General features: G+C 47.5%; 1 protein-coding gene across 3 annotated transcripts in view; it reads right to left on the minus strand.

Moving 5' to 3' along the window:
• The window catches only part of TMEM39A (transmembrane protein 39A), a 22,406-nt gene extending 15,448 nt beyond the window's left edge, over positions 1 to 6,958 (minus strand). Inside the window, exon 1 of one of the 3 annotated variants that reach the window (XM_014957172.1) lies at positions 6,685 to 6,958. The gene's annotated coding sequence lies outside the window, so the exon portion shown is untranslated. Of the gene's footprint in view, positions 1 to 1,044; positions 1,204 to 6,684 lie in introns of those variants that run through there. The other 2 variants (XM_014957171.1, XM_014957170.1) reach the window with 2 other exon arrangements.
• Positions 6,959 to 7,128: the final 170 nt, after the last annotated feature.

The following is a 7,128-nucleotide window of genomic DNA, read 5'->3' on the forward strand; positions in this document are numbered from 1 at the left end:
GGGTTTAATATTTTTCCTAGAACTTTTTTTTTTTTTTTTTTTTTTTTTTTTGCCCAAAATAGGTTTAGAAAATAAAAAAAAAAAAAAAAAAAAAAAAAGAAGCATTTGGTGGTTGCAAAGGGTGGAAACAACCATCAGGTTATCAGATGGAAAGCTAAATATTTGGCTTGTGCAGAGCTCCCCCAGCGCTAAGTCAACACAACCTTTCAACTCGGGCACACACCCACCACCTGGCCCAGAGCTCGGCCCCGGGCTGGGAGGCAAAACCGGTTAGGGGGGAGGTCTCCCAAGTCAGCACATTTTCCACGTCCTCACGCCATATGGAGCCATGGATTGAGATTCAGCGTGGGGGAGAGACAGAACCCCCCCCTCCTGAAGCACAGCCCTGGGTCCAGCAAAAAAGGACCAGAGCCCTGTGGTGAATCACCGCCCCCGGGTGATGCACCAGCAAGACTGATTTTTTTTTTTTTTTTTGCCCAGTGACTACAAACCAAGAACATCCTCTGTAATAACAAAACCAACCCAGCAACACCAAGTCAGCGTAGTGCTTTTCTGATACAGCACAACCCTGGCTGAAGCGGCTCCATCTATCAGCCCACTACACACGTGCCAAAACCAAAAGGCGAAAGTAGCAAGAAAAAGGCAAGAATTCACAAACGGCAGAAACACCATATGACTCATCTCGGGCATCTTCAGCAAGGAAGGCTAGAGCTAAGAGACAGGTGAGTGGGGAAAGTAAGAGTTCTCACTGAAGACAAGGTGAAGGCAGCGCTTGCCATTTGTAGCTGCTACAGTTCTTCAAACACCCACAGGCAAAAACGGGAGCAGGAAAGAAAAGTTTTCCAGGAAAAGCCTCTCCAGGTTAAAGCACAGTAAGCTCACTCCAGCTCACTTTGCTTCTTAAGGATAGGACATAAATTTAAGTTCCTCATACTTCAGACTAAGCAAATTATCCAAGAGATTAAAAAAGCAATTTTTAAAAACGGAAAGGGATTTCCAACCCAAACCCTACACACTCCTTCAAAATCCCCTCAAAGACCTTACTTTAGGGGGTGCGAGGAAGAGATTTCCAGAGGTATGCAGGCGATGAGGTCCTCTTCAGAATACAGATGAGTTCAAGGCTTTGTGAATTGGAGGAAAGAAGACACACACACACACGTTAAGCGCTCTTAATGAACCCCCGGCGAGTACAAGAACAAAGCCGCGATTCCTGGAGTAATAAAATAATACCTCATAACCATATAATTACCTTGTGCAACTAACTGCTGCAGGAGGTCAAAGCAAACAGCTTAGTAAGGCTTTAATGACTGACTACAATAATTTTATGAATGAAGGTAAGTGAAATTATGTTCCAAAAAAAAGTGGGGGGAAAAAAAACAACCCCCAAACCCACAACACAAGATCCTGGGGGCTCAGCAGCTCCAAGTGGCTGATAACGTGCTCCTCAGCAGGACAGCAGTATCTATCGCACAGTTAGCAAGGCATTAACATTTGCTTTGGCTTCTTTTGATGCAAAGAGCAACACTCACAGCCAATTCAGGATCTGGGAAAACCGAAGAAAGCATTGGCTTGTCCCAGTGTGAGAACAAGACAGAATTGCAAAGTTGAGCTTTTCCAGCAGCAGAGGGAAATACAGGCCTGACCAGTCAGGTCATGGTCTGTTTTGGTCCTACAGTTCCCATGCTTCTCAATCCTGTGGGGAGAGGGACAGACGGCAAGTCCAGCCTCATCCAGAGCAAGAGGCTCAAACTAAAGAGCCGTCGGGAATTCCTGAGCTGGATGCACGGTTCTCAGAGACAACCCACGCTGTCGTCTGAAAGCTCAGGAGAGTTTCAGCTTCAGATCCCAAACAGGATTTGATTATGGAACAACACAAAAAGGTTTAAGCTCCAACTCCACGTGCCTGTTCCCGATAGAAACGAAAGTTCAGTTTGGAAGGGGACACTGGTTGGGAAGCAATGTGAAATTACAAGGACAACGTATTAGACTCAACACGGGCAAAGCTATTAAAGCTGGCCGTTAATACAATTTATCAACACACACTCCTAAGTACATCTTGCACCAAAGCTCTTCAGTAAACACTGTGCCCAGGCACAGCACTGCTAAAGCACTGCCACTGATTGCCCTCCGTTACACCGTGCAACATACAGCCACTGGGAAAGGAGGGGAATTTTGGCTATGGCCACTGAGATTTTCTTTTCCAACCTAGCAGGGCAAATGCACGGCAAAACAGATTACTACTGAGAGGGGGGAAAAAAAATAAATAGAAAAATAGAAGATGCTCTTGCTTTAAAAGCCCATCTTAAAATTTGCAGCCAAGCAAGCCACCAACATATGCGTTCTCCTCCCAACCCTGAACACATGGTCTAATGGCCCCAGTACAGGATCACAAGCCAGGAACTCTTTTGCTTTTTAATCTCCTTTCTTCAACTGACTTCCAGGGAAGTTATTTTACTGCTTTAGACCTCAATTTCCTTATCCCAAGCAAGATAAACTGCTCAGCAAGTACTTCTCCTCCCAAGGGCCTCTGTGCATAGTAGTGAATATTTTTTACAGTATTATTTTAGTGCTTTAGACAAGCTTTTTTTAAAAATAAACAGAGGCAGCTTTCCTGCTGTTTTTGCTCCTCTGCCAATCCCTATGTTTAATTTAAGGGAGATCAGCCATGATGACAAATCGTAGGGAGTCACTAGGATTTTTCTATTTTGTCCTCACATAGCTAAAAATAAGGCAGGCATCTGCCATCTGTAGCAATGAGTTTGAAGGCATGGAGTAGAACACAAGGAAGAAATACTTCCTTACGCCTTATCCCAAGTCATTGCACCGGGATTCATATCAGAAAGTTATCAGTGCGACAACGATATACATATCCCTAACACTGCACAAAAGCAAAATTATTGCAGGGAATTCTAAAGAAATTCTAAATAAATAAATAAACTTGCATAAATCACAAGTTTGCATTAAAATATAAGACATATATGAGAATACATCAAGTCCCCTCTACTTGCCTCTTAAAAAACAGATACAGGTAACATACAAGTCCCCTGCAAAATGGTTAGGGTCTCTAATTCAATTTCTATTACTCTGGGAGGTGGCACTCAGACCTTCATGCAACCATTTACAGAGCAACTAATCTAGCAGATCGGGAAGAATGCAATAGGATAGATTAATCCCTGGTATAATTAATTATACCAAGCCTAATTTAGCTCTCTGAATCTGCATATATACTCCCTTCTAGGTATTTTGGGCCCTAGATGCCTAATGACAAGTTTGCTTTAAACCAAGCATTTCAGGCCCACCAGCATAGGTGGATGCCTCCGTGTGGCTTTTCTGACTAGCTTGCATAATACTCACTTCCCACCAGAAGTCTTGTTTTCTGCTTGCAACACATTCAGCCCAAGAAGTCCAAAAAAAAAAAAAAAAAAGGTTGGAAATGACTCTCCAATGACTACACCCCATGAAGAATGGCAGGAAATCTTTCAGGCACGTTTGTGATAGTTCATGAGCGATTTGCCCAAGTCACACAGCTACTGGAGATTTACCTCTGCTTTTAAAAATCCACCTGCTGAAAGCTGTGCCGCTTACCTAATTGCGGTAGGGTTAGAAATAAACAGAGTAAAAGTTTCCAGCAGTAAAAGAGACCCACTGTGTTTAGGTGAAGAAAGAGGAGGAGAGCACCAATCTCATGGCACTGCCCATTAGCACGAGAGGCCAAACTCTGCAGCCAGAGAGCAGATTAAGGAGATGGCAGAGGGACAGGATCACCAAAAGACGAGGAAGGTCAACTGTCATAATTTCAGGTCTCCCTTATGGTTTCTTGTGCATAAGCCAGCACTGCAGTACAGTCAACAAACTGTATCAGTTCTCCAATCGAATGGCAGGGCAAGGAGAACAAGAATCGGGCCTCAAAAAGGCAAATATGTACAACAGAGTATCATACTGCACAATTAAGTATGACAGATCAAGTATTTAAGTAGATTCTGCAAGTCGAATTCAACCCTCATCTGTATCTCTCAGTCCATAAGTATGCCAGGATACAAAATTTTACAATGGACAAACAAAAGTACGATCGGAAATCAGTAGTATTTTTAAGACCAAAAAGTTCTAATAGTAAAGAAATTCAGCCAAATCTCTAACTGATTTTCACCAGTGCTAAAAAGCACATATCTCTTTGTATTGACAAAATACTTCTCTTGTAAACCCAGCGTATGAATCCAGCCCCTCCAACTCAAGAGTTTCACATCCATAAACTAAAAATTGAACCACATGCTTGCAAGTACCCAAAGAAAACTTATGCCAGGATTTCAGAGGCATGGGGAAAGCACCGAGACTGAGGAGCAGGACAGTCTCTGTATCAGTACTATCTCGTCGCTTTGCACCATATCCATCTTTAGGAGCTGTAACTCTACAGAGTCATACTGAGTGGCCCAACTGGCTTCTGAACTGAACACTCATGGAAATTGGAAGCCACCTTAACAAACATTCCTAGCATATATGCTCTTGCTGTATTCTCAAACATCCAGATTTGATGGCTGTAGAAGAAAAAAAAATGTTAGTCTTATGATACCCAGACTTAAGGTGCCCAAGTCAATTTGCTATACAGATGCTTTCAGAAAAAGCTTTGCATTCAGAGCTGCTCAATTCCAAAAACAGCAGAAAGGTGTGGGTTTTTCCCCTGAAAATACTATGTACATAATTAAATTCTCTCTCTAAAATTTTAGACCAAAAAAGTGTAGCCAAAGAAGTGACTAAGTCTGTCTCCTTTTGACTAATACATAACAGTGTAAGTATATTGGCGATGTTACGTCAGCACAAATACTGCTAATACAGGCAGGTACTAAGATGAGAATAGCTTTATTTCCTTAGCTACTGCAGGATGCCATTAGTGTCTCTGTAAAAAGAGTAATTAAGCAAGGTGTTTACCACTGCAAGATGTTTTTAAAAGAATTTACCATCTTACAAGCAGAAGAGAAACATACTCTGCAGAAGTAGGAAGCCAAAAGTTGTATCCCCATTTTACACTCAGAAAGACTGTGAAAAATAAAAGTAAAAAATAAAAATAAAAGACCTGCCTTTTCTAAATTATCAATAATTTTGAATGCTCAGGTTGAGGCAAAATAGATAGCTCTATCAGCAGAAGTGTGGCTACCCAAAGCTTCTGAAAAATTTGGTCTCAAACGCCTGCAAGTCACTAGGTCTGCAAAGAGACAGCCAGAACGAGCTGTACAGGAGGCACACAGACCTCTGTGGTCTTGAGGTTAGGAGTACACATCACATTGGACACGGTTAACTGGGCAAGTGATCTTATCCGAGCTCCTCAGTCCTTCCCAATAAACCAGGCCTGGACAGCATTCCCACCCTACCTGCTGCTTTGCACTGCAAAACCCCAGTCAAAGATGCTCAAGAAACAGAAGCAAGGAGCAGCTGCACCTACACCTGAAGAACCTCCAGCCTGATAAGGGACAAAAAGGAGCAGGTGAAGTTTCAGAGAGGTCAATGTTGCCTGGCTCCAGTTGGGCCCAGGTTTTTACCAGCAGAGCGTCATCTGATCATGACACCATCCACCTTGGCTGGAGGAGCTGGCACTCCAGAGGAGAGGCTGGAAGGAGAAACGAGCACCAGAAACAAAGCCACTCCAGCACCAGGAGTGCCAGGAGGTGAGCAAAGGAGCAGACTGGGGGTTCAAGGGCTACTTTAAAGGTCCTGCACCGCTCTTGACATCCTGGAGCTGAGCCACCCAGTCCCATCCCCATCACCATACCCGCCTCCCAGAAAATTCCTTCTGATCACCACGAGTTAACAGACCTGAGCTGGGTTACAGAAGGGATGACCTGTCTCCAAAAACTTTACGACTCACCGCTTTGGAATACAGACATTTCATTCCTTTACTCGCAGCGGTAACAGACGCCAGTGATAGGAGGGGCCCGTTATTCACCACAAAAAAGCACGCACGAGAGCTGTCGTGCGCCGCAAACAAAGCTGCCTCTGTCTCAGCTCCGCGTTCCTGTGTTAAAATGATGCTGGAGCGGTGAAGGAGCCACCTCATCTCACGAGGAAAAACCATTGGCCTCACTGCTACGCTACACAACGGAGGATGACTGACACGCTGTGTTCTCAGAGCTACAAAAGAGACCAGCCGTAGGGATGGACGCGCACCCACATCCATCCCAGGAACCGTACCTTCTGGTGGGTTAGGTTTGCCCAGACGTACCGAGGACTACCTTGGCTCTCCATCTTGCACAGGATGGTGCCCTCTCCTACCTCCTTTGCAGGACTCTTCACCTTCTAAAAGCCCAAAGCAAACCTCCCTGGCCACCCCAGACCAACCTCCTCACCTTTAATCCTCCACCCTCCTACCACGGGAGCACCCACACCTCAGCGACCTGCTGGGGACCTCCTGCTTCCACCCAGACCCCTCAGAAACGCCTGACACGAGGAGCCCTGCACCAGGTGCCATAACTTACCAGCAGGACAGGACAAGGCCGGCAGAACCTCCCCACCACACACACACACAGACACCCACGAAGTTTCAGGGGCCGGCGGGAGGAGGCCCCACACACACACCGAGCAGCCCGCATGGGGCTCGGCCGCCCGGCCCCGCACTACCGGGGGCAGGGTCCCCCACCCGGCCCGGCCTTTCCCGGAGCGGAGCTGCCCCTCAGGAACGGCGGGGCCGGTACTCACACATCCAAAGGCGGGCGGCGGCGCGGCTCCGACATCAGCCGGCAGCGGGGTCCCCTTCCGACGGCAGCGGCCCGGCGGCCAGCCCCGACCCCCGGCAACCTCCCGGCGGGGGACGAGGCTGCGACGGCGGCGGGTCCCCCGCGGAGCTCCTCTCCTCCCGCCGGGCAGACGCACCTCGCCGCTGCCCCGCAGCGGGGTAGAAGCAGGAGCAGGGACGGACGGGCGGCCGCCCTGCGGGGAAGGGAAAGGAAAGGCAGGGAAGAGGCGGGCAGACCCGGAGCCGGCGCGGCCCTACACACCGCCGGCTGCCCGCGCCGCCGCTGCAGCTGCCCGGGAGACGTGGCAGTGAGGGCTGATGCTCTCATCACAGGGCGACAGGCGGCGGCGGCAGCAGCCACCGCGGCGGCCGCCGGGTCGCGGCCGGCCCAGGGAGGGCAGGGCGCC

Source organism: Calidris pugnax, unplaced genomic scaffold, assembly GCF_001431845.1.
Source record: "Calidris pugnax isolate Ruff unplaced genomic scaffold, ASM143184v1 scaffold225, whole genome shotgun sequence".
NCBI lineage: Eukaryota > Metazoa > Chordata > Aves > Charadriiformes > Scolopacidae > Calidris > Calidris pugnax.